The 27,766-nt window shown below is 42.5% G+C and overlaps 1 protein-coding gene and 1 pseudogene across 20 annotated transcripts in view; one reads left to right on the top strand and one right to left on the bottom strand.

Annotated features, from left to right (window-relative positions):
• The window catches only part of MGA (MAX dimerization protein MGA), a 145,854-nt gene that overhangs the window by 96,248 nt on the left and 21,840 nt on the right, over positions 1-27,766 (bottom strand). For 9 of the 20 annotated variants that reach the window (XM_070378179.1, XM_070378181.1, XM_070378180.1 and 6 more), the window contains exon 1: positions 1,796-1,930. The exons of 2 other annotated variants lie outside the window; for them this stretch is intronic. The gene's annotated coding sequence lies outside the window, so the exon portion shown is untranslated. Of the gene's footprint in view, positions 1-1,448; positions 1,758-1,795; positions 3,397-27,766 lie in introns of those variants that run through there. 9 more of the 20 variants (XM_070378191.1, XM_070378187.1, XM_070378192.1 and 6 more) reach the window with 3 other exon arrangements.
• LOC102266878 (N-terminal kinase-like protein) lies at positions 1,598-26,010 on the top strand (annotated as a pseudogene).

Below are 27,766 nucleotides of genomic sequence, written 5' to 3' on the forward strand. Positions count from 1 at the left end.
GATCCCTTTACCACAACTCAGGGTTAGCAAGCTGGCAAGTCCCTAATACTTGCCTAAGTAGAATTTAAAGAACTAATTTTTATGGCAGAAATGGACAGCAATCAAATAGCCACCTTGCCTTGGATTAAGTATGTCAAGGTACCCAGGGCACTAAGTTTTCTCAAATCCTAAACATGTGTTTTCTGGAAGGTGCATCCAACCCACTCAACTCACACAACAGCTGGAAACATAGCTCTCTGGCATCAAGGACTAGCGCGAAGAGGCCTCCTGCCAGTCTCAGAGAACCGCAGTCGCCGTCGACTACCAGGGCCCACATCACCGCTTTTCAACTACAGAGGCTAGCTAGCCAAGAACCACGTGAAAAAATGCCTCAAGGAAAGCACTTCTGGGGAAGGGGAGACCGACAAATCACGTGCCGCCAGCGGGAACCCGCGGATCACTCGGCGGGATCCAGTCGCATTCGGTTACCGTGGCGACTACAGAACCAGCCGTCCGGCCCTCCCAGGCCGGCCCTCTTTCCCAGCAGCCGTCACGCCACCTCCAAGCACTTTCCCTGCAGCCTTAGCCGCGGCGTCGTGCCCAAAAAGAGGCAGAGCAGGCAGCATTTGCCAGGGACTCTGCCGCAGAAGCCTGGTGTGCTTTAAAACACATAAGGCAGCGCGCGGGTGGGCTCGAGAGATCTCTTGATCCACGTGTCTGCCCCTGCGACGCGAACTCTGGGAGAGTGGTCTTCCCTCAGAAGGAAGAGCGCTTTGGTTATTCACATTGTTCTGCCATCAGTAACTCTTCTTTTCAGAACTCCTTCACCTTCCCTGCGTCCATCGTCGCCAGAGGAGGCATGGCATCTCCAGAGTTCCGAAGGCGGAACAAAAATCTTCACAAGACACTACCACTTCCCACTCTCAACCCAGTTTGAAATAATCCCTAAATTTTCTATACTCCTCGCAAGCAGATTCCTTAACTTTGATTGCTAGTACTCGGAGCGGTGTATTTCTATCCCAGACCCACCTACTGCTGAGGGCACAGAGCTTGACCATTTAACAGGGGCGGGAAGCCACACAGAGAACTGGCCAAAGGGTGCCCCACAGAGGGGAAAAGAAAATATCACCTGCTCTTCCCACCTGTTTTCCCCGCCCTCATTTCTGCACTTACGAACCACCGGTCCTTTGTTTACCAAGTTCCCAGTCCTATACAGCTCACTTCCTCGACCTCCTTCTTTATTAAACTCGCGGTCTTGCTTCAAACAACTTGTCAGGAAATTACATGCTAGACCAAAGGTTTATACAGGTGTCAATATGCTGCACACAGCTCCTTAGAAAAGCGAGGTCAGCACCGTTTCCTTCGGAGTTTTGGAACGCCGAGACCTGAGCTCTAAAAGGCAAAGCGCACAAGCACGGCTCTCGACCTAAAGCCCCACGACTGGCTGGAAGGCGTCACGCGGATCGTACCATGCGGTGCAGCACCCCACACACGCGAGGGCAGGGCTGCGCCATGGGCGCTTCTCACCCCGCCCGCCTCGTGGCCGCTCTGGCTGGCGTCGATGTTCCGAGTTCGCCGCGCGACGCGGAAGTGAGGCCGGGGACGCGCGCGAGGTGACATGCGCAGCCTCGCTCAGAAGACCATAGGCGCGCGCCAAAGGCGGCCCCGCGCAAGGCCCGGCCTGGCCGGGGCGTGCGAAGATCGCTCAGTGGAACGCTCCTCACACCGTAAAAAATACACAAGAGCTTCAAACTCTCGGAAAACTCCAATCCGGCCAGTACTAAGGAGACGCCCTCCACCCGGGCCCGAGAGTTACCGTGCGGGGCGTGGCCGGCCTCACCCGGAGTCCTTCACATCCCGCTGGGGGCGGGTTATTCTGTTCGGTTCGCACACCGTGTGTCCGCTCCAGCTGAAGAGCCTGCGCGCGCATAGGACGTACACGTCATCGCGCACGCGCTCCTACCCGCTCGGAGCCCGTCGCGCAAGCGCAAAAGGAGGCGCGAGCAGCACCTCCCTCGCCCCTCCCCCAACGCCAGGAGGCCAAACGGCCCGGGAGCTGCGACAAGACCCTTGGGACCCGCCCCTGGAGCTGAAGCGGCTGCCTTTCCGGGTACCACCAACCGAGAAAAGCCTACTGAAGCTTCCAGAATCAAGAATGGCGAGGCAGGAGGGAGGCATCCCAATTCCCTCAGCCTCGCACACGAAGCCTTCGTGAAAACTGTGAAACCTTTGCCCGCGGGTTTTCTCATCTGTGCCTGCCACCTTTTCCCTTGGGCTCCTCGCTGGCCCCGCCCCTGCTGCGCCCAGCCCCACCCACGTGAGATTCCGCAGCCTCCAAGGCTTTACTAACCCGTCAAAAGAATCTGAGATCTTCCTCCCCAATGTGCTGTGGTCTTGGAGAGGACCACGACGTCGGGAAACCTTGAAGAAAAGATCCTGTGAGACGGGTGATCAATTTAGCAACATCCACGACCGAAGACCACTAGTAAAGTAGGGAGGAGTCCGAAAACCTCAGTGCCAAGTGAGAAGGGAAGAAGAATTGCTACTAGCTCACCTGATAGAAAGATGTCGATAAAAAACAGTAAAACGTGAAAATGAGAATTTTGCACGATAGAGTGTATTATCCAAGGTTAATGCCCTGATCCTGCGTTTTTAATTTTTGTTTGTTCGAGATATTTAAGCTATGAGGCACAAACAAAAAAGTATGATGTTTCAAGCAACTGCTGAATTAACTTGATGGTATGATATTTCTCCCAACCAAATATCAAAAATATCTTCTTCCGTACCCCTTACCTACCCCCCTTACAAGCCATTCTTTCTTCTCTGCTAACATCCAGTAAAAAGACAGTCGTTTAAAGTGGGAGAAAAGAGGCAAAAGAGAAGTAGGAAGTAAGAGAGCATAAACTGTGGTCCATGTTTCCACTTTCCTGTCACTCTCTTAGAAGAATTGGCAAATACTGAGAACCTATTACCGGCTAGGTGACTTAATATAAAACGCTGTGAAGGAGAAAGAGGCGATTACAAGAAAACAGCCAAGAAGAAGAGGCTTATCCAACAAGACTTATTAATCTGTGCTGGACTCCAGGCATATTAGGAAGGGTCTTCTTTCTCTTCCTTCTGCTCTTCCTGAGAGGATACGCCACACCATGAGGAGAAACTGCTGAAATAAGTATGGAATGGAAAACATGCAGGCTAACGTTGACGGACTTCTTAAGTTGCTCTGAAGCCCCGCATTCAAGCACTGTCAACCACAGCATTACCAGTGCAACAAAAGAATAATATGCAAGATCCTAGGCAAAACTGAAAAGTAAGTTTTCCACACCTTCCTCCTCTTCCCTGACTCCAGGAACCTCTTTCCTGGAAGCCACCTTTTCAGAATCTCCCACCTTATCCAAGAATGCCTTCCTCTCAAAAGTCTAAGGTTTCCTCTTATAAAATTTGCATTTTCTGAAGCAAAAATAAAATTTGTGTTGACTTATTATTTAAGCATCTAATCCTAAAGTCTAAATGAACGATGACTGGTTAACAACCATGTCTAGCCAGAGATGCATCCCCAGAAGAACAAGTTAACATTGGAGAATCTGTGAGGACACCTTGGTGGTGAGGGAGAATGGAGTTTTTCTTTTGCTTCTCTCTCCCTACACCAAGAAAACATTATGAAATGCCAGGCACTTAAAAAAATTCAAGATTCAGCACTGGATCTCCTGGTGGGAGAGGTAGACTACTTGTATTTTTTCAGAGTGGAATCTGCCTAACCTATAAAGAGCTAGAGATGTACTATCAAGAATCTGAGAACTTATTAAAATGTTTTTATATGTAATCTAAAAATAACATTGCCACACCATTTTAGTGGCCTGTTTTTGATTTAACATCATTCTCTCTCTCTTTAGTCACTATGTCGTGTCTGACTCTTCTAACTCCATGGACTGTAGCCTGCCAGACTCCTCTGTCCATGGGATTCTCCAGGCAAGAATACTGGAGTGGGTTGCCATTTCCTTCTCCAGAAGATCTTCCCAACTCAGGGATCAAACCCAGGTTTCCTGCACTGCAGGCAGATTCTTTAGCAAATGAGCTACAAGGGAAGCCCAACATCGTATCATGCTAGTACCACTTTTTTCTTTTGGCTTCTTCAAGTAACCTCTGTGTTTACATTCAGTGTTTAATGCAGTGTTTCTCAGACTGGGATCCTTGGGTGTATTCTTTGCATATATAAGAATGACTTCCTTTAAAAGGCTTATATAATCCAACTTTTTAAAATTCCAAACTAACTGCAAGAATTGATGCTTGTGAGTTTCACAGGCAGACCTCAGTGGTTCAGTTGAAGAACACTCAGTGACTACATCTCTGCCCAGTTCTGGAATATTCCAGGAGTTTCCACGTGACATTGGTTTGCTGGTGGATTCTGTTTAAGTTGAATCCACTTAAATCATTGGGACCGAGTGGTTGAATCACTGGGGCCGAGCTTCAAGTGCCAGGAGATCCTGCTCCTTTCTATTGGAGTTCTCTCATTTCAGTTAGAGAAATGAGCTCTAAACTCACTTTATTCATCTAGCCTGAAACAAAAGCTTTCCCTTGGATTTCCTTTGCTGGGCTTTCAAAGAGATTTTACCAAGTATTAGGGGGGTGGGGATAAAGAATGCATGCTAAATCTGGCTAAAAAGTACAGTTTTGAACCAAGATTCTTTATAAACACATAAACCCTATCAATTTACATGAACATTTTTCCTACTCAACAAATATTTGAGTGCCTTGTATATGCTGAGGAGAGAAGACAGGCAACTCATGTACTGTTAAGATGTCTGCACTAGAACTCCAAAGAGTTGGCACAACTTAAACAGAATCCACCAGCAAGACAAACTATACTCCTTATCCAGTCTATTCAGATCCCACCTTCCCAGTTCCAATTTCTACTGAAGACATACCTCCCTCAAATGACTAAAAGAGAAAATGATGACACTCTTCAGATGAGACCAGCACCACCCCTCATAACTCCTGGGTTGCTATCCCGTTTATACTCTCTTGTTGTTCAGTTGCTAAGTCGCATCCAACTCTTTGCAATCCCATGGACTGCACCACGCCAGGCTTCCCTATCCTTCAGGATCTCCCGGGGTTTGCTCAAACTCATGTCCATTCAATCAGTGATGTCATCCAACCATCACATCCTCTCGTTCCCTCTTCTCCTGCCCTCAATCCCTCCCAGGAGCAAGGTCTTTTCCAAGGTCTATTCTTGCCTCGAGAACTCCATGAACAGTACAATATCTTATTTCAATACAATAAAGACTATTCTTAGAATATGAGCTACATACAGACTAGGTCGCAAAAGCGGCTTGTTTTTGTTTTTTAACCAAAAAACAACAACAACAACAACAACAACAACTTTTACTAGCCACGTTTCACTAAAAACTTATGTGCTAGGCAGAAAAAAAAGAAGGGATCATATCAGCTTATATACAACTCCATCTTTGCCTACTATTTATTATTGCAACTAAAACCAACTCATACAGATAAAGTACAACTGGCTCAACATGTATAACTTAAAAGTGTCGGGTCTTAAAAGTGGCAGGACTCCTGCCCTGAAGCAGCTCTAATAATCTATCCAATGAATAGCTTTAAAAGTTTCTTAATCAGGGACTTCCCCGGTGGTCCAGTGGTTAAGACTTTGCCTTCCAATGCAGGGGGTGCAGGTTCGATCCCCAGTCAGGGAGCTAAGATCCCACATGCCTCACAGCCAAAACCAAAACAGAAAGTAGAACCAATATTGTAACAAATTCAATAAATACTTTTTAAAAATGGTCCACACCAAAAAAACTCCTAAAAAAATAACTTTCTTAATCAGTACAGTAATATGATTAAAAGCATATTTTAGAAAATATCTCTTAATATCTATTAATAAAAGTAAGAATGGAAAAGAGAAACAAATGTGGTGGAATGTTATCAAAGTTCATGAAGAAACACCATTTCCTCTTGCTGCCCCATATCTTAAGCCTGCACAATCATATTTCTTACCCTTTGCCTAAGATCTTCTCAGATCCCTCAAACCTAACCTACTTATCCTTCATGCCTAGATTTAAATCTCCTTCTTCAAGAAACTTTCCTTAACCATCAGTATCAGATATCTCCCTATTTTGTGCTCTCACACTACCATGTATTTCTTACAACACCTGCCACAACTGTAATTATTTTTTAAATTATGCATTAATGAATGTTTTGCCCACTAGACTGTTTGCTTTATTCTAGCGCCTAGCACAATCCCTGGAACAGACCAGACACATATTTGTTGAACAAATGAATATGAAACTATAGGTCCCAGTTTTCTAGGCAAGTCTAAATATCAAATATTGAATTACTGTGTAAAAATTTGGGATTTGGAAAACAGGATCATACTACTTTAAACCATATTCACATTAATAGTAACAAACAAACATCCTACTTTGGCCAACATTTTCCAAAAGTGTACAGTTTTTGTTGTAGTACCACTGACTCTTAAATTAATTTCTCCTGAGAGGAATGGATAAATATTATTGACAGGGCAGATGCTTCAAGAGGTAAGAACAGTTTTGAAGGAAAATCCAACTAGTTGTTGACTGCCTTTGCATGCATGACTTTTAATTGACTATTACCTGGGAAATCACCAAAGGCAAGCAGATTCTTTGCATTGGGAGAAATACTGTGATTCCATAATTTATCATCTGGTAACAAAAGCAAAAGTCATAACAGAGACTGCCATCTGCATATACCAAAAAATCAGTAAATATCTTCAAGATGAAAGGATAACAGTGAATTTGCTTTAGTAATATTTAAAGAGGGAGATGTCAGAAATCAGTAAAAAATAAATGAAGTTCAGAAAACTAGTTTCAAAAAAAAAGAAAAAGAAAAAAAGAAAACTAGTTTCAGAAGGATTACAAAGCAAAAACAGAATAGGTCTAAAAGAAAAGTAAACAATAAATATTTTCAATGTAGTATTGAGCCCTCAGAAGAAACATCTTATCCAGTAAAGCATAAAAAGAAGAACAGGAAAAAGTTTATAGCCTACAGCAGCACAGGGATTTAAAACACACATGGGAGCATACAAAAACAAAAACTAGAACTACTGGCCAAAGAAGATGACTGAGAGACAGTAAACTGCAAGACTGGAATCAAGCAAAAATCAAGAAATCTATGACAGAAAAATACACTGAAAATTTGTCTGCAAATGCATACGAAAGAAATCATGCTTACTTTGCAAGAAGGGCACACTGCCTCATGGAAATGAGCTATGGTGATCAACATAGTGGTTCCGAGATTACTGCTGCTGCTGCTGCTAAGTCACTTCAGTCGTGTCCGACTGTGTGTGACCCCACAGACGGCAGCCCACCAGGCTCCCCCGTCCCTGGGATTCTCCAGGCAAGAACACTGTAGTGAGTTACCATTTCCTTCTCCAATGCATGAAAGTGAAAAGTGAAAGTGAAGTCGCTCAGTCGTGTCCAACTCTTCGCAACCCCGTGGACTGCAGCCTACCAGTCTTCTCCGTCCATGGGATTTTCCAGGCAAGAGTACTGGAGTGGGGTGCCATTGCCTTCTCCGTCCGAGACTACTAGTACACCACAAAACAGTAAAATTTCCCCAAAAGATTTAAATGACTATCACAAGGTAAGCAGATTTTTATCTTACAAAGTATACCACCTACTATTAACCATTCTTTCTTAAAGAATGGACTTTTTTTATTTTTTGCAGGGGGCCATTCCTCATGGCTTGTGGGATCTTAGTTTCCCAACCAGTGATTAAACCTGGGCCTCCTGTAATGGAAGTGCAGAGTCCTAACCACTGGACTGCCAGGGAATTCCGAAAATAATGGGTATTTTAAGACCAAAAATCAAGGAGACCGTATCTCATGAGGAATAATAGTCATTTATTTTTAATACATTTAGATAGAAAAAAATGTACTCCACTGTCCTTATTTCATGATATACCACTGAAAATTTGCAGCAGGTGTTTAGAAATGACTGCTAGCCATACACCAAGCTCCCTGGATAGCTAAGATTTGGTCTTCTGGGGAAAAAAATAACATAAAAGAGGCCTGGGCCAGGTTAATAAATCACCTTGCCAAGAAGTCAAGAGTCAGCCTTTCCTCATCAGAAACAGTGGAAGGGAAGAAGATGTTAGAGCCAGGAGACACCCCAATCCAGACTAAAGGACAAGCACATGATTAGCAGGCTACTCTGAGTGTAGGTGTTAGTGGGGTGCAGAGAGTATTACTGAAAACAAGATACCTTTACCACTGTGGCAAGATCCTACACCCTTGATAGAGATATGTGAGAACAATGCAGTGAAACCAAGCACCAAGGTCAGACTGAGTGAGCCACCCAGTCAATCAATGCATACTTAAGAAACACTGTGGGATACATAGTGGCTCATGGTAACAAAAGAAGAGGTAGGTCAAGCTACACTTCAAGCATTATCAGACATAAGGGAAAAACAGTTCAGTTGCTCAGTCATGTCCGACTCTCTGCGACCCCATGGATTGCAGCACACCAGGCCTCCCTGTTCATCACCAACTCCCGGAGTCCACCCAAACTCATGTCCATTGAGTCAGTGATGCCATCCAACCATCGAATCCTCTGTCATCCCCTTCTACTCCTGCCCTCAACCTTTGCCAGCATCAGGGTCTTTTCAAATGAGTCAATTCTTCGCATCAGGTGGCCAAAGGATTGGAGTTTCAGCTTCAACATTAGTCCTTCCAATAAACACCCAGGACTGATCTCCTTTAGGATGGACTGGTTGGATCTCCTTGCAGTCCAAGGGACTCTCAAGAGTCTTCTCCAACACCACAGTTCAAAAGCATCAATTCTTTGGTGCTCAGCTTTCTTCACAGTCCAACTCTCACATCTGTACATGACTACTGGAAAAGCCATAGCCTTGGCTAGACGGACCTTTGTCAGCAAATTAATGTCTCTGCTTTTTAATATGCTGTCTAGTTGGTCATAACTTTCCTTCCAAGGAGTGTCTTTTAATTTCATGGCTGCAGTCACCATCTGCAGTGATTTTGGAGCCCAAAAATATAAAGTCTGACACTGTTTCCCCATCTATCTGCCATGAAGTGATGGAACTAGATGCCATGATCTTAGTGTTCTCAATGCTGAGCACCAACTCTTTCACTCTCCTCTTTCACTTTCATCAAGAGGATCTTTAGTTCTTCACTTTCTGCCATAAGGGTGGTGTCATCTGCATATCTGAGGTTATTGATATTTCTCACAGCAATCTTGATTCCAGCTTGTGGTTCTTCCAGCCCAGCGTTTCTCATTATGTACCCTGCATAGAAGTTAAATAAGGGTGACAATATACAGCCTTGACGTACTCCTTTCCTATTTGAAACCAGTCTGTTGTTCCATGGCCAGTTCTAATTGTTGCTTCCTGACCTGCATATAGGTTTCTCAAGAGGCAGGTCAGGTGGTCTGGTATTCCCATCTCTTTCAGAGTTTTCCACAGTTTATTGTGATCCACACAGTCAAAAGGTTTTGGCATAGTCAATAAAACAAAAATAGATGTTTTTCTGGAACTCTCTTGTTTTTTCGATGATCCAAGGGAAAAACAGTGGGGTTAAAAAAAAAAAAAACAAACTTGTTTATCTGAGAAGTAAATCTGAGATTTTAAATATAACTTTAAAACAAACATTGAAAAAGGATTGTATAATCTTTACCCTTACTAAGAATGTTAGCTGTGATCTAACCACTGGAGGGCAGGGAATACCTATTAAATGAAAGGAAAAGGATGTATTGAAATACAGAATATAAAGATTATTCAAGCAAGCTGAACACAGTACATTATCCAAATTATCTATATATAGATTGTAGAGATCACACACAGACCTGATATTTTTCATTCCAGATTATTGCCACCCAACAGTCTCTAAATAAGAATATAATCGGTTAAGAAATATGTGTTAAGCACCAACTATGTGCAAGGCACCGAACCAGGGATAGAAGAATGAATAAAAATAAGTCCCCTGGAGTTCTAGATGAAAAGACAGGATAATAATATTGCAAAGTTATTTTTGGCAGTTTGGAAAAATCCTTCTAGGAACACCATAGGAATGCACACAGTCTAGGGATTCTAAAAGGTTACAAAGAAGAGAGGACTTTTGAGCTCGTTCCTGAAGGAAAAATAAAATTAATGGGAGAGAAAAGAAAAACAATGAAGGCAGTAGCTATATAGTCAGTAAAGAGAACTACAATAAACTATTTAGAATTTGGAGATAGGGATGTCTTTATAAAATAATGAAGATCAATGCAACAAGTACAATTAGTACCGTGTAGACGTAACCTACCCCAAGAAATGGATTGGACACTGGGGAAATATTTATCCAGTCTATAACTCCACGATGCTCATGATTCACTCATTCAAACATTTAGATCCCTACTCTGTACTGCCAAACATTTATCAGGGGTGTACAAAAGAAAAACTAGAGAAGCACAGGGAATGAAGAAACTGTCACTGAAGTATCATGGAAGACTTAGGGTTAAATAAAGGATGTCTAGAAGTCGACAAAGCAAAGGAGGAAACGTATCCTAATTAGAAAATAGTTTGTGCAAAGGTACCTGACATAAAATAGAATTCATTAACTCCTCCAAACATTTTTTGTGTATTTACCATACACAGATCACAAAAACAAGACGTGATTTCTGCTCTTAAGAGCTTGCAATCAATTATCAGATAATCAATAATGACAGCAAAAAATAAAGCTATTGTTTTATGCCTTTCTGTCCAGGGAGAAAACAGAAGCACAAATGAAGGATAGCTAAATCAGACTAAATCAAAGCTATGGTTTTTCCAGTGGTCATGTATGGATGTGAGAGTTAGACGGTAAAGAAGGCTGAGTGCAGAAGAATTATGCTTTCGAACTGTGGTGCTGGAGAAGACCCTTGAGAGTTCCCTGGACTGCAAGGAGATCAAACCAGTCAATCCTAAAGGAAATCAGTCCTGAATATTTCATTGGAAGGACTGATGTTAAAGCTGAAACTCCATACTTTGGCCACCTGATGCGAAGAACTACTTATTGGAAAAGACCCTAATACTGGGAAAGGTTGAGGGCAGGAGAGAAGGGGCCGACAGAGGATGAGATGGCTGGATGACATCATCAACTCAATGGACACTGAGTTTGAGCAAACTCAGGGAGATAGTTAAAGCAGGGAAACCTGGCATGCTGCAGTCCATGGGGTTACAAAGAGTCGGACATGACTGAGCAACTGAACAACAAAACCAGACGACGGAGGTTAGAAAAGAACTCCCAGAAAAAGTGAAGAATGACTAGAAATTAACAAGGTATGAAAGAGCAGCAGGCATAGTGGGTACAGAAGAATAGTACTTCAGACAGAAAGCAGCCTGTGTAAAGACAGAAGAGGGAATACATTTCAGGGGGCACAAGTACTGTAATATGGCTACAATTAAAAAAGTCTGTGATCTATGGAGAATTATAGGTCTAGAAAAAGCAAAGGGGCCATATTTCATATTACCTAGCAAATAAGAGGTGGAAATTCATCTTTTAAGAAACAAAAGACAAAAATGTATAATGTGGGATTCTGCCTGTTGCTATTCAATGTTAAAATGCTCTACTAAAGAAACTGAGAACCTAAAAACTGTCATTCAAGGGATTATAAGAAGATATATGAAATACTCAAATTCACATATTTTAAGAAAACTACTTCTGGCCACTGGTTAAGACCATGTGGAAGATGACAAGACTAGAAGCTAATCAGACTTCTCTCTATATACACCTACATACTTGCTCACATCAGAAACTCAATTCTTGACACTTGCCTCTTCCCTACCTGCCCAAAGGTCTAGCCAATCACCAAATTTTCCTGTTGTTTCAACATCCCTGACTTACTGATCATGATATGATCTCAAAAAGCACCACATAACTGCCCTTACTAGAACTTAACACAGTTCTAATTTTTATACTTAATTGTATAATTATTTCATTGTCTTATTTCTTCCCCTATCCCACCACCCCCACAAACTGACTAAATTAGAAATTGTATCCTTTTTAACCTCAACATTGTACCCTCAGTTTCAATTACAGTGCCTAGCACTTTTGAGTGTGTGTTAGTCGCCCAGTCATGTCCAACTCTTTGCCACCCCATGGACTGTCGCCAGCCAGGCTCCTCTGTCCATGGAATTCTCCAGGCAAGATTACTGGAGTGAGTTGCAATTTCCTTCTCCAGGGGATCTTCCCAACCCAAGGATTGAACTCGGGTCTCCTGCACTGCAAGTGGATGCTCCTACCATCTGAGCTACTAGGCAAGCCTAGTTGTTCAGTTCAGATCAGTCGCTCAGTGGTGTCCGACTCTTTGCGACCCCATGAATCACAGCACGCCAGGCCTCCCTGTCCATCACCAACTCCTGGAGTTCACCCAGACTCACGTCCATCTAGTCAGTGATGCCATCCAGCCATCTCATCCTCTGTCATCCCCTTCTCCTCCTCCCCCCAATCCCTCCCAACATCAGAGTTTTTTCCAATGAGTCAACTCTTCCCATGAGGTAGTCAAAGTACTGGAGTTTCAGCTTTAGCATCATTCCTTCCAAAAAACACCCAGGGCTGATCTCCTTTAGAATGGACTGGTTGGATCTCCTTGCAGTCCAAGGGACTCTCAAGTCTTCTCCAACACCACAGTTCAAAAGCATCAATTCTTCAGCGCTCAGCCTTCTTCACAGTCCAACTCTCACATCCATACATGACCACAGGAAAAACCATAGCCTTGACTAGACGAACCTTTGTTGGCAAAGTAATGTCTCTGCTTTTGAATATGCTATCTAGGTTGGTCATAACTTTCCTTCCAAGGAGTACGCGTCTTTTTATTTCATGGCTGCAGTCACCATTTGTAGTGATTTTGGAGCCCAGAAAAATAAAGTCTGACACTGTTTCCACTGTTTCCCCATCTATTTCCCATGAAGTGGTGGGACCGGATGCCATGATCTTTGTTTTTTTTTTTTTTATCTTTGTTTTCTGAATGTTGAGCTCTAAGCCAACTTTTTCACTCTCCACTTTCACTTTCATCAAGAGGCTTTTTAGTTTCTTCTTCACTTTCTGCCATAAGGGTGGTACAGGCACTCAATTTAAAACACTTTAAATCCACACATTTCATTCCACCTCCGCTACTGCCACCCTAGTCCTAAATAACAACAGCTCTTCCCAGAGCCACTGCAATGGCTTCTTTTTTTCAATAGACTGATCTCTAGGTGCTCATTCTAGCTCTTCCCTAGTCTACTCTCCACACAGCAGCAAGCGGCACTTTCTAAACATAAATCAGTTCATGTCAACTCTGCCATTTATGATCTTCCATTAGCTTTTCATTTCAGTCAGAATAAAATCCAAACTCCTTAATATGACCTACAGATCTTTGCATTCACGTCAGTCTCCCCACAGAGAAGGCGATGGGACCCCACTTCAGGACTCTTGCCTGGAAAATCTCATGGACAGAGGAGCCTGGTAGGCTCCTAAGAGTCAGACACGCCTGAACGACTTCACTTTGACTTTTCACTTTCATGCACTGGAGAAGGAAATGGCAACCAACTCCAGTGTTCTTGCCTGGAGAATCCCAGGGACGGGGGAGCCTGATGGGCTGCCGTCTATGGGGTCGCACAGAGACACCACTGAAGCGACTTAGCAGTAGCAGTAGCAGCAGTCTCCATATAATATACCATACTCCAGACAAAACAACCTTCTGTTCATCAAATGCTCCTAACCCTAACCCTTTCTGAGGCCTTTGCATCACCTTTTCTTTTTGCCTGAAATGCTTCTAGTCCTCACAAACCCTCAGTTAACATTTATTTATCTTTCAAGTCTGTATAAATGCCACTATCTCAATGGTATCCCTACTGCCAACTCTAAATTCTCTCAAAATATCTTGTTCTGTTACTTCATAACACTTATCAATATGTGTGATCACTTACTTGTGACCATATAATGTCTATTTCCTCCACAAATAATAAAAGCTAACATTTACTGAGCATTTTACGTATATTAACTCATTTAATTCCAATAACCAATGAAGCAAGAATTCTCTCAACTTCAAAGATGAAACTGAGGTACAGAGAGGTTAAGTAATTTGCTCTAGGTCATAAAGCAGTAACGAGAAAAATTTGAACCCAAAGTTCACACTTTTAAATTGCTATACTACTGAATAACCTTTAAAAGAACAGAGTAACTGTGTTTGCTTTGTATATCATTACATACTTAGGCCTGGTGCTAAATATAAATCAGGCATTCACATATTTGCAAAATCAATGGATTAATAAACAAGAGACAGATGATTGGATTTGGAGGCATAGTGAAAGGGATAAGAATAAAGTGGGATAGAGTCAATGACAACAGCATTGATTTTGGACATGTAGAATTAAACATAGCTCAGGAACATGGCAATGGCACCCTACTCCAGGACTCTTGCCTGGAAAATCCCATGGGTGGAGGAGCCTGGTGGGCTGCAGTCCATGGGGTCCCTAAGAGTCGGATAGGACTGAGCCACTTCACTTTCATTTTTTCACTTTCATGCATTGGAGGAGGAAATGGCAACCCACTCCAGTGTTCTTGCCTGGAGAATCCCAGGGACGGGGGAGCCTGATGGGCTGCCATCTATGGGGTCACACAGAGTCAGACACGACTGAAGTTGACTTAGCAGCAGCAGGAACATCTTAGATCTCAACTTCTTAATTACAAGACCACAGACTTTTAAGAAGTTCATGAAGGAACACTGTAAGACAATATGCAAAACCCTAAGACAGCATGCAAGACTTCAGCATTTCTAAGAGATCATATAAGGCAGTCTAATGGTTTTGCAATGCTGCTCAGAGCACCACAAATTACAATAAAGCAATAATGACAACAGCTTTTCAGGCACTACATTTATCCGTATGTGTTGTATTTTATATTACTAGTGCATACCCTAAGTCAAAACAAGAAGATAAAACTGAGCTTCAAATATCATACTTTTAAGATACAATGAAGTCTAGATAATTTTGTTATCAAACTAGATTAACAAAGCATTAGGTTGATTATGCAATGATACTACAGCTGTGCTGAAAGAATACAAAATACATCAATAGAACCAGAATAAGCAGTCATCACAGTATTTCCAACTCATGGGAAAACACAATCAGAAAAATTAGAAAACTTAAAAAGAGGATCTCTTCACAGCTGATTTTCTTCACAAAAATAAAAATGAGGATGGAACCAAAATAAGCTTGTGAGTGGCTCATTTGTTAGCCACAAGGAAAGCCTTTTCAATGGTGAGTTAATTAAATCAACTTATAACTATAGCAGTCAAAGAAATGTGTCTATAGAAAATAAATTTGAGATTATAAACCTTTTGGCAAAAATAGTAGTTCAAGGAGCTGAAGACATTTGATTTCAACATCAACAAAAAACTATTTCATTCATTAATTAAAAAACAACCATACAATATCAAGGCAAATGATTTTGAGTCCTTTCCTTGGCTCTTGATGAGTCAGATAATTAGCCTGTATGAATAATCTGCATATAGACAAGAATATTTTCAAAGAAACTTCCCAAACACTAATTTAGTGCAACCTGAAGAGAAATAGATTTAAGGGACTAGATCTGATAGAGTGCCTGATGAACTATGGACTGAGGTTTGTGACATTGTATAGGAGACAGGGATCAAGACCATCCCCATGGAAAAGAAATGCAAAAAAGCAAAATGGCTGTCTGGGGAGGCCTTACAAATAGCTGTGAAAAGAAGAGAAGCGAAAAGCAAAGGAGAAAAGGAAAGGTATAAGCATCTGAATGCAGAGTTCCAAAAAATAGCAAGAAGAGATAAGAAAGCCCTCCTCAGCGATCAATGCAAAGAAATAGAGGAAAACAACAGAATGGGAAACACGAGAGATCTCTTCAAGAAAATTAGAGATACCAAGGGAACATTTCATGCAAAGATGGGGTCGATAAAGGACAGAAATGGTATGGACCTAACAGAAGCAGAAGATATTAAGAAGAGGTGGCAAGAATACACAGAAGAACTGTACAAAACAAGAGCTTCACGACCAAGATAATGACGATGGTGTGATCACCCACCTAGAGCCAGACATCCTGGAATAGGAAGTCAAGTGGGCCTTAGAAAACATCACTACAAACAAAGCTAGTGGAGGTGATGGAATTCCAGTTGAGCTATTTCAAATCCTGGAAGATGCTGCTGTGAAAGTGCTGCACTCAATATGCCAGCAAATTTGGGAAACTCAGCAGTGGCCACAGGACTGGAAAAGGTCAGTTTTTCATTCCAATCCCAAAGAAAGGCAATGCCAAAGAATGCTCAGACTACCGCACAATTGCACTCATCTCACACGCTAGTAAAGTAATGCTCAAAATTCTCCAAGCCAGGCTTCAGCAATACGTGAACCGTGAACTTCCAGATGTTCGAGCTGGTTTTAGAAAAGGCAGAGGAACCAGAGATCAAATTGCCAACATCCGCTGGATCATGGAAAAAGCAAGAGAGTTCCAGAAAAACATCTATTTCTGCCTTATTGACTATGCCAAAGCCTTTGACTCTGTGGATCACGATAAACTGTGGAAAATTCTGAAAGAGATGGGAATACCAGACCACCTGACCTGCCTCTTGAGAAACCTATATGCAGGTCAGGAAGCAAGTTAGAACTGGACATGGAACAACAGACTGGTTTCAAATAGGAAAGGAGTACGTTGAGGCTGTATATTGTCACCCTGCTTATTTAACTTCTATGCAGAGTACATCATGAGAAACACTGGGCTGGAAGAAGCACAGCTGGAATCAAGCTTGCTGTGAGAAATATATCAATAACCTCAGATATGCAGATGACACCACCCTTATGGCAGAAAGTGAAGAGGACCTAAAAAGCCTCTTAATGAAAGTGAAAGAGGAGAGTGAAAAGGTTGGCTTAAAGCTCAACATTCACAAAACTAAGATCATGGCATCTGGTCCCATCACTTCATGCCAAATAGATGGGGAAACAGTGGAAACAGTGTCAGACTTTATTTTTGGGGGCTCCAAAATCACTGCAGATGGTGACTGCAGCCATGAAATTAAAAGACACTTACTCCTTGCTGCTGCTGCTAAGTCGCTTCAGTCGTGTCCGACTCTGTGCGACCCCATAGCCGGCAGCCCACCAGGCTTCCCGTCCCTGGGATTCTCCAGGCAAGAACACTGGAGTGGGTTGCCATTTCCTTCTCCAATGCATGAAAGTGAAAAGTGAAAGTGAAGTTGCTCAGCCATGTCCGTGTCCGACTCTTAGGGACCCCATGGACTGCAGCCTACCAGGCTTCTCCGTCCATGGGGTTTTCTAGGCAAAAGTACTAGAGTGGGGTGCCATTGCCTTCTCCGACTTACTCCTTGGAAGGAAAATTATGACCAACCTAGACAGCATATTGAAAAGGAGAGACATTACTTTGCCAACAAAGGTCCGTCTAGTCAAGGCTATGGTTTTTCCTGTGGTCATGTATGGATGTGAGAGCTGGACTGTGAAGAAAGCTGAACACCAAAGAATAGATGCATTTGAACTGTGGTGTTGGAGAAGACTCTTGAGAGTCCCTTGGACTGCAAGGAGATCCAACCAGTCCATTCTAAAGGAGATCAGCCCTGGGTGTTCTTTGGAAGGAATGATGCTAAAGCTGAAACTCCAGTACTTTGGCCACCTCATGCGAAGAGTTGACTCATTGGAAAAGACTGATGCTGGGAGGGATTGGGGGCAGGAGGAAAAGAGGACGACAGAGGATGAGATGGCTGGATGGCATCACCGACTCAATGGACCTGAGTCTGAGTGAACTCCAGGAGTTGGTGATGGACAGGGAGGCCTGGCGTGCTGCGATTCATGGGGTCGCAAAGAGTCAGACACGACTGAGCGACTGAACGGAACTGAAGTAGAATCTGCTAGGATGCATTACAACCAATAGGGTAAAAATACACGTGGGCAGAAAAGGGCTTAATTGGACAAATTTACAAAGTTTATGAAAATTTAGGAAGTTTAAAGCCTATAGTTATTCACTGCATTATTCATGAGAAGGTACTTTGCAGAAAATAACTGAATATCTTATTTTATTCAACTAGTAGTGTCAGTGATTAACTTCCCTCTCATGGACTTTACTATCTTTGAGTTCAGGAATTTTTGTCAGAAATAGAAGACGAATATCCTGATTTGCCCTACCACTAAGTAGTAGGCTTAGCAGTGGTAACATTTTACTGTAATTTTCTGAGCTAAAATTTTTGTGAATGAGAAGAACTGCCCTAAACAACTATTAATGAACAGTGAATAGCCTTGTAAATTAGCTTTTCCTACAGACCCCATAGGGGCTTCCCAGGTGGTGCAGTGGTAAAGAATCTGCTTGCAATTAGGAGACACAAGAGATGTGGGTTCAATCTCTGGGTCGGGAAGATCCCCTAGAGAAGGAAATGGCAACCCACTCTGGTATTCTTGCTTGGGAAAGCCCATGGACAGAGGAACCTGGCGGGACACAGTCCATGGGATCACAGAGTCATACATGACTGAGCAACTATACATGCACGCACACACAGACTTGATAATGCAAGTTCCTCAAATAATTTAAAAAACAGAACTTTCATATGACCCAGCAATTCCACTCCTGGGAATATATCCAAAAACAAAAAAAAAAACAAAACGACACTAATTCAAAAAGATAACATGCACCCCCATGTTCACAGCAGCATTATTAACAATTGCCAAAATATGGAATGAATGGATAAAGAAGATGTGATATATCTTCACACAAACACACACATACATACATGCTGAAAAAGTTATACACACACACATACACACAATACTACTCAGCCATAAAAAAAGAATGAAACTTTGCCATTTACAGCAATATTGATGGACTTTGGAGAGGATTATGCTAAGTAAATCAGACACAGAAAGACAAATACTTATATTCACTTATATGTGGAATCTAAAAAATAAAACTAGTGAATATAACAACAACAACAACAAAAAAAAAACAGTCTCATAGATACAGAGCACAAACTAGTGCTTATCTATGTGAAGGAATAAAGTAGGGGTTGAGAATTAAGAGGTATAAACTACTATGTATAAAATAATTAAACTAGAAGGATATATGGTATGGCACAGGGAATAAAGTCAATATTTTATGATAACTATAAATGGAATATAAAGATTTTCTCACAGTTCTCTCTTTTCACTGTGATCTGTATCTCCACACAGCCAGAAGTGATTGCCATTCACTTGCCTTTCTACTGAAGCTTCCAGATCATGATCACCCTCCGTCATGGCCCCACATTCAAGATATATCTTCTCCTCATCACTAGCATCTTCTGATCCCTTAGTTATACCTCCTTCACTGAAAACGTAGGAGCCCAGTTCCAAGTAATCTTCTCTACTAAGTTTCCTATTACAATTTTGGGAGATTTCAGTGTCCATGAAGATTATCCATCCAATTAATGTCCACTAGAATGCACAGACCTCTTCAGTTCCAAGGATTCTTAGCTCAACTCTATATTAACCATCTATTTTCAGCTCTTTATCCTGAATCACACCATCATTTGAAACTGCTCTCCCTCGATTACTCCAAGAGCTCACAAAAATCTTACTCAGACTTTACTTACTCTATTTAATTTACTTACTTTACAGAAACCTCTTGTCCCTCAAATCCTGATTCCTCCAACCCAGAGCCTATGGTTGGACGTTTAAATATCTCAGCAGCAACTTCAGATTTGTACCCATTCTCTGAACCTGACCACAACACCACAGTTCCAGGTCCACAACCTCTTGCTCCTTCCCCTTTGCCTCTCTCTATCCTCTTCTTCCCCGCCTCTTTTATCACCTGCCATTTACTCTTCCACCAACTGTGAGGGGGATTCCACCCTTAGCCCCCTACTGAAACTGCTTTTAAGGTCACCATGACTTCTTAGTCACCAAATGAGTATATTTCCTGTCTTTTTTTTTTTTTTTCTTATATACCAATGTACTGTATTTGACACTGTTACTGTCTCCCTCCTGAATTTTTCTACTCTTTAACACGCTGGCCAGCACACAGCATACACTCAAATATATTTGAATAAATGCATAAGGGTACAAAATGAAACATCATCATGCACTTCTCTAGAGAGAATGAGTATGAGTCAATAGCCCATGAAACATTCATGGTAATTAACCAAAACTCAAGGACCAAATTAGACTAAGCAGCATGTATGAGTAATGAAACAATTAGTTCAATTACATGATTTTCTCCAGTCGTCCTCAACACCATAAATCATAAACAGAAAACTAGGACTGATGATAAGCAAGGGCAAAGTAATGAAAATTCTAAAAGAATCTAGAGTGCTAAGAAAACACTTTTTTTTTTACAAAAAGAAAAACTTTTGTATTTTTTTTTTTACTAAGTACCATATGATAAACTCCCTATACATGATTTTAAAAAGGACTATGCCTATGTGTCATGAGGACACATGGAAAAGAAAAGAGCTAAACATTCATCAGTCTGCAGCACTAAATTATTAAAAATTCATAAATAAACTTGAAGTTTAGTTTTTCAAAAGTTATGAGAAGTGAACTAGCTGAAGATACACATGAGAATGTAGAATTACTGCCATCTCAAGCCAAACTTAAACTACAGAAAATTCACTTTGTTTCTAAGCAGATCTCTTCCCACACATTTTCCCTTAATTATTCCCACTGTCAGCATTTTAAATGATTTCAGGTGCTAATGTCAGCAGCAGTACTTAATAAAATGCATGCCTGATTTATATTTGGAAAGGTTTCTTTACAAGATAAAGACACAGGAACCAAACATTATGGTCCAAACACACCAGAATCCTCTATACCTTCTTGCTATCTGGAGTATTTTGATATAGTAAACTATATAGTCTATACAAAGCAAATGGCTTTCTCCAACACTTGACTACTAACAATAGGCTACAGATTTGTACAGCATTTTAAGTTTCTAAAGCATTTTAACATATATTCATTTCATTTTTAACTCACACCAAGTCTATGAAACAAGCAAGGTAAGCATTTATGCTCTTTTACATCATGAAAAACCTAAGCTGTTCTCATTATAAATCCCATAGCTAAAAGCGACGATCAGGTACCATCGCCTACAAATTTTCTCTCTCTCTCTCCTACTCCTTTGTCTTCAACCATTCTTATCTCCTTCCTATCCATCATAAAGGAAAATGTATTTCTTCTTTCTAAAACTAATCCCCACTGAAACTCTTAAGACTAAAACCCCCAACCTTCTGTAGAATCTTCAGTTAACTCCTTTTTCTCACCCACAATATCTGCCTTTCCTCTAACTCCATCTCCTCATTCTATAAATATGTTCAAGTCTTCCCTTCTTAAAAAAAAAAATCTTTTTTCTCTCAACTCTATTTGTCCCACAAGCTGTGACCCACTTTCCCTCATCCTTTCACTAATAAACATTTAGAGTCTACAACTGAAGGCACCTGTACTACACTTTCATCACTCCACTAAAACGTTTCTTATTAAAGGTCACCAATGAATTCCTAGTGGCCAAACTCAATAACCACTCTTCAGTTCTTATCCTTCAGTTTTTGGCTTTTAACCTAAGGTATCTGACACCACTGACCACTTAACCCTTCCTAAAACTTGCTTCACCCCTGGGCTCTACTGTGTCCCCCTCTCCTTATTCTTCTACCATTGACTTCCTTCTTAATCTCCTTTACTTAATTCTCATCTTTTGCAAATTACCTACATGTTGATCCTCTGCAGCATTCCCCCTCTCCTTTTATCTCTTCAGCTAAACACACTTTGTGAGGTCTCTTCCATTCCCAAGTCCTAAGGAACGAACCATATGCCTATGATTTCCTAAACTCTATGGTCTCTACACAGTCTTTGTTTTCGACCCTTATGCTGGGAAAGATTGAAGGCGGGAGGAGAAGGGGATGACAGAGGATGAGATGGATGGTATCACCAACACAATGGACATGAGTTTGAGTAAACTGCAGGAGTTGGTGATGAATAGGGAGGCCTGGCGTGCTGCAATCCATTGAGTCGCCAAGAGTCAGACACGACTGAGCAACTCAGCTGAACTGAACTGCTCCTTTGAAGGAAAGCTATGACAAACCTAGACAGAGTATCAAAAAGCAGGAACTTTGCCAATAAAAGTCCGGCTAGTCAAAGTGAAAGTCACTCAGTCGTGTCCGACTCTTTGTGACCCCATAGACTCTATAGTCCATGGAATTCTCTAGGCCAGAAAACAGGAGTGGGTAGCCTTTCCCTTCTCCAGGAGATCTTCCCAACCCAGGGATCAAACCCAGGTCTCCCGCATTGCAGGTGGATTCTTTACCAACTGAGCCACAAGAGAAAGCTATGGTTTTTCCAGTAGTCATGTACAGACGTGAGTTGGACCATAAAGAAGGCTGAGCACCTAATAATTGATGCTTTTGAATTGTGATGCTGGAGAAAACTATTGGGAGTCCCTTGGACTGCAAGGAGATCAAACAGGTGAATCCTAAAGGAAATCAACCCTGAATATTCATTAGAAGGACTGATGCTGAAACTTCAATACTTTGGCCCCTGATTCAAAGAGCCAATTCACTGGAAAAGACCCTGATGCTGGGAAAGATTGAGGGCAAAAGGAGAAGGTCCTCAGACAGGAGCTTTCCCGGGGAGTTTGGGGGATAAAGGGATAGCAAGGAGACATTAGGACTGAAGAGAAGGGATATAGAGGAACAATAATAGAAAATGAAGTCAGAGAGTTTAATGAGGGAGGAGGATTCTTAATGTCCACCAAAGTCCCTAAGTATCTCCACTCATCTTTGCTGAGTATGCCAAAACCCAAGGCCTAACTGTTGTCTGATTCTGAGCCACTTCTACAGCTAATCACATAGGCAATTAAGGAAGCCAAGGCAAGACAACCACAACATAACCACTATACAACTGCTCACTCCTGGGAGGAAGGTGAGCGCAGACAGGGGAGTTGGAGATTTGGGGGCAGTAGGAGATCAGGGCTCAGTTTTGGGCAGGTCAAGTTTGAAATCCTGTTAGATATCTAACAGTTGGGTAGACAACTGAATATGAGTGTATATTTCAGAGAAAAGGCAAAAGCTAGACCTATAAATTTGGAAGTCATCAGTGTAAGAGACTCGGAGAAGGCGATGGCACCCCACTCCAGTGTTCTTGCCTGGAAAATCCCATGGATGGAGGAGCCTGGTGGGCTGCCGTCTATGGGGTCGCACAGAGATGGACACGACTGCAGCGACTTAGCAGCAGCAGCAGTGTAAGAGACTAAATGAGACCAGGAAATAAAGTTGGGTTTTTTGGCTGTGCCACAGGACTTGTAGTATTCAGTTTCCTGACTGAATCCAGGCTATGGCAATAAAAGCCTGGAATCCTAAAGCCACCACGGAACTCCCACAAAGTTTTTTTTAAAGGGAATGACCAAGATATGAGCCCTGGAGCATTCTAACACCGAGAGGTAGGAAGATTAGGAGGAACTAGGAAACACCAAGGAGGACAGACCCTGATATAGGAAGAGAACTAGGAGAATGTGATGTCCTGGAAGCAAATGGAAAAATGGTTTCAAGAACAGGGAAGTAATCAACTGTGGCAAAACTGCTGACAGATCATGTGAAATGAGGAATGACCACTAGACTAACAATGTGGAGACAGACAGTCACAGGTATAATTCTAGAGGACTAATGGGTCAAAAACCTAATTAAATTCAAGGAAAAAAATGATAGGAGATTAACTGTAGGTATGGAGACAAATGAAAATGAAAGTGTTAGTCTCTCAGGCCTGGCCTCTGTGTGATCCCATGAGAGTTTCACTCTAAACAAGCATTCATTTAGTCAGTGAATGATGAATGAATGCATCCCTAATCCTGTCAAGTGTGCAGAAAATTAGCATACTTTGCCTATGGAAATATTTATAAAACAGTATAATCTCTTTGGAAAAGACCCACTACCCACTCCAATTGGTTTTTTAAATGCATAAGATACACAGATAGATAGATATCTCTAGAAAGGAATTCACCAAAATGTTAAAGCACTGGTTATCACAGCATTGCAAGATTACAGCTGACTTTAATTATCATCTATTTCTGTATTCTTCATATGTTCTAAAATGAACATGTGTAGCTTTTATAATCAATAGCTTTTAAATGTTCATCGCCTCTGCCTCAGAAAGATGTATCTTAAGTATTGCTTTTAGGGAAACAACCTGAAATTTAGAAAAGGTTTTATGCACTAAAATTTTTATCAGCAACCCTGTCTGAAACACTCTTTTTTTGGTCCACCACACAGCTTGCAGGATCTCAGTCCCCATACCAGTGACTGAACCCAGGCCATGGCAGTGAAAGCCTGAACTCCTAACCACTAGACCACCAGGGAACTCTCCGATGAAGAATTAAAAAAAAAAAAAAAACGAATGTAGAAAATCTCATAAAAGCTAAATTGCATTTAATTATACATTTGATAAGCCACTTTTAGTGAAGCACTTCCCTGGTGGTATGGTGGATGGGAATCCACCTGCCAATGCAGGGGACATAGGTTTGATCTCTGGCCCAGGAAGATTCCACATGCCACAGAGTAACTAAGCCTATGAGCTGCAACTACTGAGGCCCTCGCACCTAGAGCCTGAGCTCTGCAACAAGAGAAGCCACTGCGATGAGAAGCCAGTGGTGGCGGTGCAGCCGGTGGGGCAGTGAAGCCTCTGCAATCACACCGCAACAAAGAGTAGCCCCTGCTCGCTGCAACTAGAGAAAGTCTGCACACAACAACAAAGTAAAATAAATTTTTTTAAAAATCATTTTCAACGAAAGGAACAGTCCCTGAAATAAGACACAGCATGTTTGCTTCTCCCTGGTTATGATACTTCTACGTGGCAACCTTGTAGGAATAGACTCTCCATGATCCCTAGGAGCAGATGGTCAAGTCCATGCTGCTCCTGGCCCCAAAGCTGAACAAGGACAACCTCACTGTGGAGCTGATGAAGCTCTTTGCGCAGCTGCAGGCCAAGGACAAACAGGGCCCCATCAGCTGCAACACCATCTGCCTGGGCAAAATCAGCTCCTATTTCAATACCAGCACAAGACACAGGGGCCTCACCTCTGCCTCTAGGTGGCCACTAAGGACCTATTTGCATCATCTCAGGTCACAGGTGTTTTGGGCTTCACTGCCACCCATAACTTTCACTCGATGAACAATTAAGCCCACAAGATCCTCCCTGCCTGTGCTCTGCAGCTTCACTGTGGGTTCTGAGAAATCCACGCAGGATGAGGCCTTCAAGGCCATTCAAAGCTGCCTGTCCAAACTGGAATCTGTGTCAGAGGACCCCACACAGCTGGCCAAAGTGGATTTCTCACATAGCCAGCTGGACAGGCTGGGCCATGACAGGAGTCACGTCGCTCACTTCTATACTGATCTACGCATACCCCATGGCTTAAGCCAAGACCAACCTCCCCCAGAGACTTGTGCCTGAGGGACATCCTGCCCCAGACCCCACCCCGTGCCTGCCATACCCACGACCTCAGGCCACTGGGAGACACAAAAGAGGAGGGCAAGGATACAGAAGAGGACAGCAGTGCTGGGAGGACGAAGCCTGGGGCGGCTTCGAGTAGGAGATCAAATGTGTGTCGACCAAGCAAGACTGATACAGTACTGAGTACCAAGTACAGTACAGTACTCTGCCTGGGCTGGGCAGAGCAACAATCCAGCCACAGATCCCCAGAGTCAGACTGAAACAGTTGGGAAGCTGAGGGCTCATGGGAGCAAAGTTGGCAGGAGCACATCTCCCAGAGCTGTCCCTGAGGATGCACAGCTGGCCAGTGAGTATAACTGGGGTAGACCAGAGCTTAGAGACAAAGGTGATCCCTTTGCTGCCCTGTCAGCACATCAAGAGCTGGTGCCCAGCCAAGACCAGACTCTTGGTATTGATGACAACTGGGAGGACCTAGAGACTGAGAGCCGATAGGCAAAGACTGAGCTAGCCTAGAAGAATCACAAGGAGTATCAGCAGGAGGTGGAGGCCAACCACACTGAGAAAAAGGTGGCCAAAGACCTTGTGAAGCTGGACTGAACCCTTGGGGTGGGCACTTCCCAGTTACAGAGAGCAGGCCCCAGAGATGTATGTATTATACAAGCCATGTGAGCCAGGCTGGCCTGGCCAGGCACACCTCACATGTGTACAATCAGAGCCACAGTAAATCCTATTTTAAGGACAGAAGGAGGGAGGGAGGAGTATATGACAAGGCTCCCAACCTCAAGGAACTTATTTTCTAATAGAGATATGAACTGAACACATGGTAAAAACTAAAGAACCACGGATAGCACAAATGAAGTATTAAATGAAGTGTAGACATTTAATACTGTAGGAGTTCAGAGACATGGAAAACAACAAAGACTGGCTGGAATCAACAGAAAGTCCTATGAGTACAGTCCTAGAGAAAACACTTTCCTCACCCTGGGATGACTAATGAAAGTAAGACTCCTCTGAGCAATCATCAACAAAAATCACCTTACTAAACTACCATGATATGTGAAACAGGTATGGTCCTTGTCTCAAAGTGTTTACAATCAAAGAAGACACAGAACAAATGCCAATTAAAACATTATAGTTCATCACCAGGGGCCTTCAAGAATGATGGTAATAATTCTTTCTTGATTTAGGTGCTACATCAAGGGTACATTCATTTTGTAAAAATTCAACAGTTCTGTATTTATGATATGTGCATTTTTCTATATGTATGTTACCCCATAGGTTTAAAAAAAAACAAAAAAGGATTACAGTTCCAGTCCTAACCATTTTCATAGGATGCAGTTATGCATCTCCCATTGCCTACTGGACAATACCATCTGGATATCTTGTCCCCACCTCAGACTTCATCTTGCCTTCAAAAACCAAAGTCCCTCCAGATTTTTCTATTTCAATGACTGGTAGATATTTAAGCTGAAAACCTTGGACTTACAAAGTGTGAAAGTGTTAGTCGCTCAGTCGTGCCCAACTCTTTGCAACCCTATGTACTATAGCCCACCAGGCTCCTCTGTCCATGGAATTCTCCAGGCAAAAATATTGGAGTGGGTTGCCATTGCTTTCTCCAGGGGATCTTCCCAACCCAGGGATCAAACCCAGGTTTCCTGCATTGGAGGCAGATTCTTTACCATGTGAGCAATCAGGGAAGCCTTGATAAAGGAAAAGCAAGGAAGCTAAGGAAATGGAGCAGAGAATGGGGTAAGTGGTAAAAGATGAAGTCAGAGAACTAAGAGGGGATCAGATCATATAGAACCTTATAGGCCACTATAAAGATTTTATTCTGCAAAAAAAGGAAGCCACTATAGAGTTCTAAGCATGACGTGATCTGACTTTAACAGCATCTCTGATTTAACACCATCCCTCTAGCTGTTATATTAAGAATATACTGTAAGAGAACAAAGTCAAGAGGAAGAGACCACCTAGGAGCTTAAATTAGATAATGGTACCTAACACAATGTGTGGCATATAAGTAACCCTTGCTGCTAAGTCACTTCAGTTGTGTCCGACTCTGTGCGACCCCATAGACGGCAGCCCACCAGGCTCCCCCGTCCCTGGGATTCTCCAGGCAAGAACACTGGAGTGGGTTGCCATTTCCTTCTCCAATGCATGAAAGTGAAAAGTGAAAGTCAAGTCACTCAGTCGTATCCGACCCTCAGCAACCCCATGGACTGCAGCCTACCAGGCTCCTCCGTCCATAGGATTTTCCAGGCAAGAGTACTGGAGTGGGGTCCCATTGCCTTCTCCGAAGTAAGCCTTAGGGGTAAGCTATTTTTCACAGAGTAAGAATGAATTCCTATCATGT

The sequence above is a fragment of the Bos mutus genome, chromosome 10, assembly GCF_027580195.1.
Source record: "Bos mutus isolate GX-2022 chromosome 10, NWIPB_WYAK_1.1, whole genome shotgun sequence".
Classification (NCBI taxonomy): domain Eukaryota; kingdom Metazoa; phylum Chordata; class Mammalia; order Artiodactyla; family Bovidae; genus Bos; species Bos mutus.